Source organism: Ochotona curzoniae, unplaced genomic scaffold, assembly GCF_017591425.1.
Source record: "Ochotona curzoniae isolate NIBS_2020 unplaced genomic scaffold, NIBS_Ocur_1.0 scaffold_3223, whole genome shotgun sequence".
Lineage (NCBI taxonomy): Eukaryota > Metazoa > Chordata > Mammalia > Lagomorpha > Ochotonidae > Ochotona > Ochotona curzoniae.
In genome coordinates, this window is record NW_024467108.1 from 4994346 (window position 1) to 5005668 (window position 11323).

The following is an 11323-nucleotide window of genomic DNA, read 5'->3' on the forward strand; positions in this document are numbered from 1 at the left end:
CATAAAATGTTTCCTGGGGGTCACACAGTACTCCAGATGCTTTCTCAAAAACAATCGACTGGTCCTGGGTCTAAGACATTGGTTCCGAGCCAGAGCCTCTATGGGCAAGACAGCTGAGAGAGGACTTGTTCTCAGCCCTGTCCCAGACCTGACTGCATCAGAGCAGTGCAGTTTGGGGAGCTGGCCACACGCTGATCACATGATCTCTTCAGAGATCCCTCATTCCAACCAACACAGAAGGTCCCAAGAAGCCCTGCTCAGTGCTTCCTGAATCTGTGTACTCATGCACTCAAGAGCCTACCTCTATCCTCTGGAACCAGGGCTCCTGGAAGCATAGTTTGAGTAGTGGACACTGGACATGGCCCTGACCCACTGTGGGGACAGGGAGGGTGTATCAAAGGGGGTTGGGGACTGGCACCAAGCTGAGGCCACCTCCTACCTATGATACAGAGGCAGAAGGTCTGACTCAGCACCCTCTGTGACAGTCCTTTTTGACGGCAGCAGAAAATGAAGGTGGCATCATTGTGTGGCTTGCATGGAAGCAGAGGAGGGAAAAGGTCCTGGCCCAGGGGGAGACCCGAGTGAGCTTCTAACCCAATTCTGCACGCTCTACTGGCCAAAGGGTTGGGAACTCACCCTGCTTTGCTTCATTGTCCACAAAATGGGGACACCGCTGTTCTCAAGCTGTTGGGTAGCTTCGGTGCAGCAGTAATGCGAGCCGCGGCAGGTTATAAACAGCACCATCCTTTTCCAGCTCTCACCACACGTGTCCTAATTTCCCCAGTGCACTGCTGGGAGGGCGTGGCCATGCCATGATTGATCACGGGCTACTGCAGCAGTCCTCAGTCAGGACGGACAGGTGCACAGGTGGGTGGATGGGATTCCCAGCAAGACAATGCTCACCAGAGGCCAGGTGAAGAGGTATGAATAAATAAATGTATGGATTCTAGTAAGGTCAACCATCTTCCTGCTCAGTCCCCAACTTGTAGAAGCTGCATATAGAGTATGCACATGCACACACAGGAGGGGACAGAGTGGGGCCAGGTTGCCAAAGGCAGGTCTATGGGGCAACAGACCACGAGCACTGGATGGGAAGAGCCAGAAACCGGAGTGGAACACGTGCAGCCACCCAGGGTCAATGGGTGCCCGGACTGAGGGGTGTCCACTTACCAGCGCAGCAGCCCATCCCCACAAGCGGACTATGTGGGGCTGCGCTGGGCTCTCCCACCCTCTTCTCAAGGGCTCCCACCCAGAGCTCTCAAAGCTGGGTATACAGGTGCCAAGAGCAGAAGGAAGCCTTCAGGGTGTGACACAAGCCAGAGCTGCCTGGGGAAAATGCTACTTCTATTTTACACCACCTCATCAACATGCTCTTGCACAGGACAAACCAATTAAAGAGCCTCTGTGTGTGCCCTGCCAGGGGACACAGGCTGGCCACAGACAGCAGATTGCAAGGGAAGGTTCTGGATCAAAGAGGTATCAGGTCACTTAAGGATAGAGAGGGATAAACAGGAAGTCTAGGGGAACAAGTTAAATCACTGTATGACCTCAGGCAAGTTGCCTTCCATCCCTGAGCCTCCAGGGTCCCATCCATAAGGTGGGCCTGACAAATCATAAATATGATGCATCATCAGGCACCACCTGGCATGACCGACATCCCCTTGCCTGATGTCACAGCCAGCCAGAGAAGTGTCACTATTGATTTGCTGTTGGTAAGATTGTCCTTTTCACAGATGAGCAAACTGGGGCTCTGCTGGTTACTAACCTGCCTGAAGGCAGAGGCTTGGTGGGAGGAGCAACGCAAATGCAGGTTTGTCTTGCTTCCAGAACTCTCCTGCTCTGCCTTCCCAGTGACACTGAGGCCCCCTCCTTGCAGCTTGCCCTGGGACTCGGTTCCCGGTGCTCTGCAACACTAAGCTCTCCTGTGGCCACGGCAATGAGAACCAAGTCTTGGTTCCTCTAAGTTCACAAGGGCCTAGGCAACTGACCGCAGCTCCCTAGTCCCAGGAGCTCCAGCGGACCCCTCAGTCTACAGAGGCCTGTGGGGTCCTCTCCCAGACCAGAAGGGCATCTGGCTCATGCCCCACTGCTGACCTAGAGGGCAGCCTTGCCCAGGGGTCCATGGGAACCCCTCCAGGGTCCTCAGTGTTTCACATCCAGTGGCTGGTAGGGCCTTGGGCCAGGCCCTGAACTTCTTGGAGCCTCAGGTTTCCCATCCTCTCCAAACCAGCTCACAGTAGATGTGATGGGTGAAAGGGTCTCCTCCTAGAAATGGCCCAACCATGCGAACAGACCTCATTGGATAAGCCAAGCTTGAGGGTTGTGGATACAAGCGCTCCAGGCTCTCCAAAGTCTTGGTCAGCACAAGCGGATGCTACCTGGCCTGTAGTAACCTTAATCTGACCTTGAACTCAGCTCTTGGCCTTGGAAGCCCAGGTCTAATGAATGTACTCAGTTCCTGCCTCCAGCTGCCACCGGCAGGACCCTGAGCTGTGGCTTCCCAGGCTGGCTAGAGTCCCAGCAGGGGAGGGAGAGGAAAAGCAGGGTCCTCAGACACCCCCTCAGAGGCTCACTGCAGCCCAGGGTGGTTCCCCGGCTCCAGGCCACACAGCACAGGACTGGGTGGGGAGGTGCCAGGACCCAAACCTTCCAGACATGGCACAGGAACCCCCTCCACTGTCCTAGAATCACCCTCCTGGAACACAGGAGAGGAGTGTCAGTAAGTAGGAAGATGGCACCTCCACCACCACCTGCCTTGGGCCACCAAGTCCCACAGTGAAAATCACCACAACTGCTCCCATTCCCACTTTATTCCAAATATAACTCAACAGACTCCAGTTAGCCACAAGGAAGAACTTCCAGGAAGAACACTCAGAATGGACAGCACACAGAGCAGAATCTGGGCATCCCTAAAATTCAGGATGGTGCATTGCATCATTCTATTACCTTGCAAACAGCCAGGAAGGTAAGCATCTCCATTCTCACACCATGGGGGAGCGATCAAGGCTCAGAGAGGCTGGGTGCTTTGCCTGATGCCTTTGCAGTTCTGCTCAGAGGCAGAGCTGGGGCTCTGGGGCCTGGGCTCCCACACTGAGGCCTGCACACCTCCCTCTTCAGGAAGCCTCTGGGGTTTGAAGGCTCCACCTCACCACACAGGCATCTCCCTGCGTGGCCTTCAGGGACCACTCTCTGTGGTTCAGTCCCAGCTCTTGCAGCAAGAGGCACTCTACTCCCTACTTACCAGGGTTCCCTTGCCCTCCCCACCCTGGGGCCCTGGCCTGACCAGTCCCCGACTCCCCTTCGCCAGTCTGTTCCAGAGAGTAGAGGCTGTCTTGGGCCCAAGGTTGCTCCAGAAACAGCGACGCTGACCCAGCTCTGTGGAGGATGTACCGAGCAGCCATCCCAGCGTTACTGCGCCCAAGCTCCCCTGACACCAGCTGACCATGACCTTCGCCTCACCCAGAGTTAAGGCTTCACTCTGGCAAGGTCACGCTGGAAGCCAAAGGCAGCCGGGTGGGGGGAGGAGGCAAAGATGGGTATCCTGAGGGACTGGGTAATGGGAGCACTTTGGTTTCTCTCTGGAGACAGCAGGGTTAGTAAGGGGGTCCTTAAACTGCGTGCCAGGGAGCCTGTAAGTAGGGACTCCATGCTGCCCTCTGCTCCCTTGCCTACGCCCCAGGGCTGGCCTCAGGGGAAGACACTCAGCAGGCTCTCCCATCAGGGACCCAGGAACAGGGAGGGCCAGTGGTGGGAGGAAAGATAATAAGGAGGTAAAACAAAACAAAACAAAACAAACAAACAAACAAACAAAACAAAAGATGATAGAGACGCACCCTCTGCTAGGTGTCCCTGCAGCTGCCCACTTCCTCCACTGCCAGCCTTGGGAGCCGTGCTATCCAGCCACCACCCCACCTCAAGCTGACCTGTACCCTCTCTCAGGCTGTGCCAGGGCGCAGAAGACCCCACACTGCCCTATCCCAGTAACCCACACAGCCTCTGTATAACACACCAACAGAAGCTTCCAGAATAACCCTCTGAAGGGATACACAGGCCTGAGTGGGCAGGCCTCTGCTGGGGCCTGGCCAGAGTCAGGGAGCAGAGCAGCGACTGGGACATGCAGGGCAGTGGGTGGGTGGGGCAGAGCTCAGCTCTCCAGGGAGCACACTCATGGGCACTGGGTATACCATGTCAGGTTCGTGCAGCCCAGGCCGACCAAGTCCAGGCAACCCATGCATGGGAGAGGAAGCAGCAGGTATTTGGAATGGTAGAATGACCAGCCCAAGGTCCCTTCGCTCCCCAGCAACAATGCCAAGATCCAGACCCAAATTCTCCTGTGAAATAACCATATCAGCCTGACTCCCAGCAGAGGTGACCAACTTGAGCTGGGTCAGTTAGGGGTGAAGACCCACCCAAAGGCCTCGGTACCAACCCCTACCCTGTACCCTGGCCCTACCTTAGCTTAACAGAGAGCAAACCCTTCAACTTCTCCAGGTGTAGGGTGATGCGATTGAGTGTCCGGGTTGGAAAAACAAGCTGCTTCAAACAAAGCCTCATTGTGCAGGAGGCTGCGGCTGGCCACTACCTCCAAACAGAACCCTCTCGCTCACTCTCCAGCTTGCTCACTTGCTGCCTGGTCTTAGCCTTCAGGAAGAAAGAAGGATCTCAGACTGCAAGCTGGCTGTCCCCTCCCTCAGCAAGCCAACCAGCCAGCATCCCAGAGGTCTGGCTTCGGGTAGCTGGGGCGGGGAGGCCTGAGCTCTTGAGTCCAGCCCAGCCCTGCCACTGCACACCCACCACAATGTCAGGCCCTGCATTCTCCATGCACGGTGGTGCTTTAGGTGGAGGTGGCTGTGCATCCCATTTTTCAGATGAGGAAAGCAAGGCTCAGAGTTGACAGCCAAGCAGGGAGCAAAGGAGTGTTGGCACCAAGGGGCCATCTGTTTGCAAGGTTGTTCCATTCCTCCAGGCAGAGGGGCCACGGTAGAGGAATGAGCTTCTGGCCCTGATGGTGTGCAAGAGTACTGCAGTGGGTGGCAAGCTTGAACCAGAAATGCCCTGGGAGGCTGGACAGACTGTCGACGCCTGGAGCTGGCCCCAACAGTGATGGGGTGGGGCCGGGCAGGGTTTCTCAGCCGCCCAGATGATTGCTCTGTGCAGTCAGCCAAGGGTGAAAGCCATGGGCCTGGGTGCCCCCTGCTGCCCTTCCTGCCCCAGGCATTCCCCAACCCACACCTCTTCCAGACAGACCTGCATTTGCTTCCTGGGCAGCACCCCACCTTCTAACAGGATCAGGATGCCAGCAAAACCCTCAAGCTGCCAGCTACCAAGAGGAGCCCTTTGTGGGGTCCTGGCTACCTCCAGACAGGCAGGGAGAGGAGAGGGTCACAGGATGGGGAGAACTTGTTCTCTGAGCCTTCCAGGCCAGACAGTGAGATAAGGCCTTCCAAGGCTAACCAGTTGTAGGATGAGCGCTGAAGACCCCACGGCTACAGGCATGCCTAGGGCACATGAAGACACAAGAAGGCAGAACAGGCCTGCCGACTGGGCAGAATTACAACCAGGCCTGGTGAGAGCTAGGTCTCCTGCAGTCATGGCTCACGCTCTTCCCCCAAACCCTTGCACCTACTCATGCCCTCCAAGCTGAATGTCACACGTGGTGAAGACAGAGAAGCTTGAAGCAGCAGCAGTGCTGGAGGGGTGAGCCTAGCTCCCCTGTGGCTGGCTAATTTCGGGACTCACTGACTGATCCCAGTGGTCCCGACTCAGTGGACACATCCTGTTGGAGCATCCACCTCCGGGAAGCCTTCTCTGACTCTGCTCACCCTGGCTTGCCTTGTCACACCCTGTGTTGTCGCAGCCTCTAGGCCTCTAGGCCCTCCCATCCCTACACCAGGCTGTCCATTCCCTTGCTCTGCATGGCAGCCGCCCTTGGCCCGGGATTTGTTCCAAGCACCTGTTCTCTCTCAGCCTCTCCACTAAGGTGCTGGAGATAGTGGATGACAGCAGCTCACATGCCTCCCAAGCCGACATCTTTCCCAGTACTTTACATGCCTAATCTACTTAATCCTCACCACTGCCCTAGGCAGCAGGTGCTAGAATGATCCCCCTTTGACAGATGGGGTAACAGACCCTGAGGGGGCAAACCCAGCCACTTGTACTTTACCCTAGGCTGCCAGCCATGGCTATCATGGTGAGTGGCCAGGTCGCACAGTTGGCATGTCCTGCATCTGTGTGTTCACTCGTTTGAGGTTGGTCTTCTCCACAGATGAGAACCACCAATCACATACACATGTGTGTATACATGTGCATGTGTGCGCATCAGAGCAGTGGATGGAAGTGGATGAGCATGCCTCTATAGAAGGGAGGACTCACACAACATTGCCCAATAATCTGCACGCTGAATCCCTAGACTGCTGCCCTTGGTCATGGGGCCTGAGAAGCAAAATGCAGGTCTTGGACATCCCTTGTAGCCAGCCTAGCTTGGGCTCCCTCCCAGGCCCTCAGCTGCCAGCACACACACCGCTGCTCCCTGGAGGATGGTGGCAACCACAGTCCCGTCTGACACAGGCAAGGGAAACCCTGCTCACCACCATTCCTCACTGGACTCCTTCACCAGCTCGGCTGAGTCACCCCTTCACGAGGTCATCAAGGGGATGGGACGCACGCTGTTCCTAATACCCATCCCCTAGGCTCATTAAACCTGAGCAGCAGCAAGGAAAGCAGAAGTGCAAGAGTCGAGCCCTAGTTCCACGGGCAGTTGGCTCAGGGGCTGCTACCTTGTGCCAGGCACTCGAGGCACAGGAAGATCAGGCGCCACAGCATGCAGTTCTGACAAGCAAGCCGGACTACCATCCGTGAGCAGGGGTCATCGAGGGGAAACCTCGATTCCACCTGCTTGGGGGAAGTCCTGGGCACTGCTAGGAGGAGGAGGCATCTTTGGACCTAGTAATTCCCAGCAAGAGAAAGGGCACACTTAGGCCACCAAGCTCTGGTGCCCAGGTGCCCTTGTTATTGCCTGGAGGGGGGCAAAGGGAGAAAAAGCCGGCTGCCCTGCCAATGACCCCCCCTGGGGCTGGGCTGGCCTGCCCCTCCAGTCCTGCCAACCGGGTCTGGCTCAGCCAGCACCCAATCACAGGGTTGCCCCTGCCTCGCTAATGACCATGCTGCCTGCAGCCCAGGTCACCACCCTTCTTCTAGTGACCACAGGGCCTGCTGGCCCAGACGGCAGCCCCGGCCAAAAATCACAGTCGCTTGTCACACCACATCCGCTGACCCTGCTGCTGTGGTCTCTGGCCACCTCCTGCCAGGGTCACCAAGGACACTGCAGCAAGCTGGAGCCTCAGGACTCTTGCACAGCAGCCCGCTCAGCTCAGCCTACACGAGGGGCAGCCAGGACCACAGATGGGAGCCCATGGCACCAGGCCACACAGCCAGCCAGCCAACACCACCCTTCTGCAAATGGCTCAGGAGCTGGGCTTTCTCTACGCAAAGTCATCTTTAAAGGTGCTTGGGTCAAGTTGAGGATATAGGATGTCTGCTAAAAGGCTGCCTAGCTGTTTAAACAGTCACAGAAAGAAGCCCAGCTTTCCCATCTGCTTCCGGTTTTTCCCAAACGCGTGCCAGCCTGACTTCCCATTGAGGTCCCCACTGTCTCTGCGATTTTCAGCAAAATAATGCACCTCTCTGAGTCCCCATTTGGGGAGTTGTGAGAGCAGCATCTGCTGGAGTGTCGCTCCCAGTCTCAACTATTGCTAATAGAGAGTAACATCACACAAGGAGGGTCACCTGTTCTGGATAGCAAGCCTGACTTGTTATCATTCAAGGTTAAAGATCCAGAAGGGGCATGAGCAGAGGAGTGGGTGACCCAGGAATGTCGCTGGGAGAACTAATGAACCAAGCTGGGCCTTGCCCAGATAGCACAGGGACAACTGCTCTGATGGGTGGGAATCTGTCAGCCACGGAGCAGCAGTTAGCTCCTCTGTGCAGAGGGGACAGTGCTGAGCAGAGCGTAGCCCGGAGCTCTTGCAACGCAACTGGCGGGGGTTGGTAGCAGGTCACTCTCCTGTCAGTCTGCCCTCCCCAAATAAGAACACCCCATGGCCAAGGCTACTAACAGCAAGTCAGGAACCACGGACACCGATGGGTTCAGGAGCTCAGCTGGCCACAAAGCTATCCCAAGAAGGGGAGTCATAAATGATTCACCATTCCTTTGTGCCTCCAGGGACTAACCATGGGCGAGGGGCACTAGACACCAGCATCCCCCAGCAGGAAGCCATTGGGTGAAGGGTAAGTGGCAGCTGTCAGAACAATGGTTTCAGGTGGCTTCTAGAAGGCTATAAAACTAGGAGATTGGGCAGGAGGAGTGGTAGTCAAGGGGCGCTGACCCCCCAGAGGACTCAGCAACAGCCACTTGCATCCAAATCCAAGCTAAGTCTGTTTACCCCAGCTTCCTGGTCAGAACTCAAGCATCCTCTCCCTCGGAGGGAAGGCCATTGATATTTGGCCAGGCTCTGTGTATACGCATCTCATTTAATCCCCTGCAGACCCGGGAAAGCAGGTACTCATTCTAATTATAGAGAAGCAACCAGGCAGGGCTCAAGGAGGGAGCTCCTTGGGGCTGGTGGGGGAGGAGCAGAGACGCCTCCCACCTGATCCAACTTAACCTTGCCCTCACCAGTTGTGGGGGCTCCAGGCTGCTGCTTAGCCCAGTGAGGCAACTTCTAGACCACCTGGTATGTAAGCCAGCACTCAAACCACTCCCAAAGCAAATCCAAATCCTGGGGCAGGTGGGTTGCACCTTGCTGGGCATCAGTTTTCCACATAAGATAGCCATGAATACCTAGCCCAGCCTTGGCAAGCACAGCCAGCTCTCAGCACTGGCCGGCCTGCCCTGTGCAGTCACCCCACTAGCTGAGCCTGCCCTGACCCCATTTCGACAGGTAAGGCTTAGAGTCGCACAGGGATGGCAGTGAGACAGCCCCAGCCCTGTTCTGTCACACTCGCTCACTCCAGGTTCCAGGCTTTTCCCACCTGGAAGTGAGATCACAGGTGGGAAGCTAGCTCATCAAAGAGGAGCTTTGTTCTGCCGTGGGATTATTACGAGCATTTAGCCTCAGATCAAGGACGGGGATCGGGATGGCCAAGCCCCCGGGTCTTCTCTTGTTGGCTTTCCCACCCCCTCCCCCACCATGCCAGGGACAGGCAACCTTCAGCTGACCACTCTGCTCCCCCTTCCCCAGGGGCTTTCCAGGGTGGCTTTCCCTTGACCCCAGGAAGCCTGGTACAAAAGGAGCTAATGCATCCTAGCCAAGGCCACAGAAACAGGACCAAGGCCACAGCCCTATCCCTCCCTGTCCAGAACAGCTACAGCACACCATAGGGCTCGTCCACAACACCACTTCTCCCAGCATGAGCTCCTGGAGGCAGAAGCAGGACTCCTTTTGGGAAGCAAGACTCCTGGTACTGTGCCTCCACCCCCCAGCCTGAAGAGCCCTCAACCAGCCTTGAGGCCAGAGTAAAGACAGCTGGGTTCTGGCCAAGGAGGGACTGGGGTCAGCCCTCCCATCTGGGTCACAGGCCTGAGCACCCAGCATGCAGATTCTCAGAGCAGCCTTGTGCAGGGTCGTCCCCATGTCACATCAGGGGTGGGACGGACACCAGCCAGCCACTCCTTAAGAAGCTACCTGGAGGCGGGGGGGGGGGGAGTGTGAGCACCCTGAGGGATGTCCATTTCTTCAACCTACTTCTGGCCCCACCACTCCTGGCTCTAGGACCTGTGGCAGGTGGCGCTCCTCCAGGTATCGCCTCAGCAGCCTCACCAGCAAAGTGAAGTAGGCAAACGCCAGGGGCCACATCTCCTGCAACTTCGCCTGGCTCCAATGTGGGGACCTCTGCAGGGAAAATCCCCACAGACAGGCAGGCAGGCAGTGCCCCGGGTCCCTCCAATGGTCTTACAGACCTGGAGCACAGCATCCGGCAGCCAGGGATGACTGCTCTCCTTCCTGAGCGCACCTCTGCCCTCCACGCTGGGTGGCCTTTCCTGGGAAGTAGGAGTGGGGGCAGGAAAAGCTCCAGTCGGAATGGGCGGGGGGTGCTCCTGCTGGCCGCCCAGCCCCTCAATCTTGGCTTCCTTTCCTCCCTCTCCTCCCCAAATTCCGGCTCCCCTCCTCCCCCAGGGAAGACAACAGGATTACTCCGTCCGCCAGCCTCGGTTTCCCCATCTGTCAATGCCCACACGATACACCGGGAGATGCGCAGGGCGGGGCGCGGACCTGCACACAAAAGGCGCTCAATAAGTGCCTGTTTTCTCCCGCTCCCTCGGAGTCGGTTCCAGCAGCCCCCGCTCCGTGCCTCCTGCACGCCCTCAGCCGGCCCCGGCGCTGCGGCCACGGGGTCAGGAGCTGCTTCTGCCCCCGTGCCCGGCATCCGGGGTTCTCTCACCTGCAGCCTAGGTTCTCGCCGGGACACAAGAAGCCGGGGGTTCTCCTCCAGGCAAGCGCTGAATCCCGAGTCCAGGACAGGAGGAAGGCGGCGGCTCTCAGCACCAGTACGGGGGTTCAGTCCGACCGTGCTGCTCGCGGGGGCCCCTCCTAGGGCGCTGGGAGCGTGGCCCGGGGCTTGCCGGGCGCTCCAAGTCCGAAGCGCTTGATTGGAGGCAGCTGAAAGGTCGGGTCTCAGGCGTCCTGAGGCCGGGAGGGGGGCGTCCGGGCTCCCTGGAGCCCAGGTCCGGTGCCACCTTGCGCTAAACCCGGGACGCAGGGCTGGAGGGCTCCGACCCACAGAGCGAGGAAGGCTGCCGAGCAGCCAGCAGCCGCGGAGCCGTATGCTGGAGCCAAGAGCGTCCTGCCCGCCCCGGGCGTCGTGGCCACACGCACGGACTCGGAGCGTCCGGAGGGGCGCGGAACCCGAGGCTGGGATGGGCAGGGCAAGGCAGGCGCCGCCGGGGAAGTCTTCCCAGGTCCGCTCGGCCACGCGGGGCGGACCCGGGCGCGCCGGCCGGCCAGCTCGAGAGCTCGGGCCGCGGCTGCACTTCCTCTTCCACCCCGCTCGCTCAGCCCCGCGCTGCAGCCGCTGTCATCCCCGCCGCGCACCCCCGCCCGCGCCGCAGCCCGAGCCGAGCCGAGGCGAGCCGAGGCAACCCCGCCCCGCGCCCGAGCAGTCGCCGGCGCAGCCCCGCCTGGACGGGGAGGAGCTCCCGCGAGGGCCAGCCCCCGGCAGGGGCCACCGGCTGGGCCGGACGCGCGCCCGCTCCCCCTGCCCCGGGCCCCCGTGCGCTCCTGCAGCCGGCACCAATCAGAAAGGGGGCGAAGGGCGGGACTCTGAG

General features: G+C 58.6%; 1 protein-coding gene across 1 annotated transcript in view; it reads right to left on the minus strand.

Moving 5' to 3' along the window:
* GDPD5 (glycerophosphodiester phosphodiesterase domain containing 5) overlaps window positions 1–10958 on the minus strand; it is a 67843-nt gene extending 56885 nt beyond the window's left edge. Inside the window, exon 1 of the mRNA XM_040964441.1 lies at window positions 10441–10958. The gene's annotated coding sequence lies outside the window, so the exon portion shown is untranslated. The remainder of the gene's footprint in view (window positions 1–10440) is intronic.
* Window positions 10959–11323: the final 365 nt, after the last annotated feature.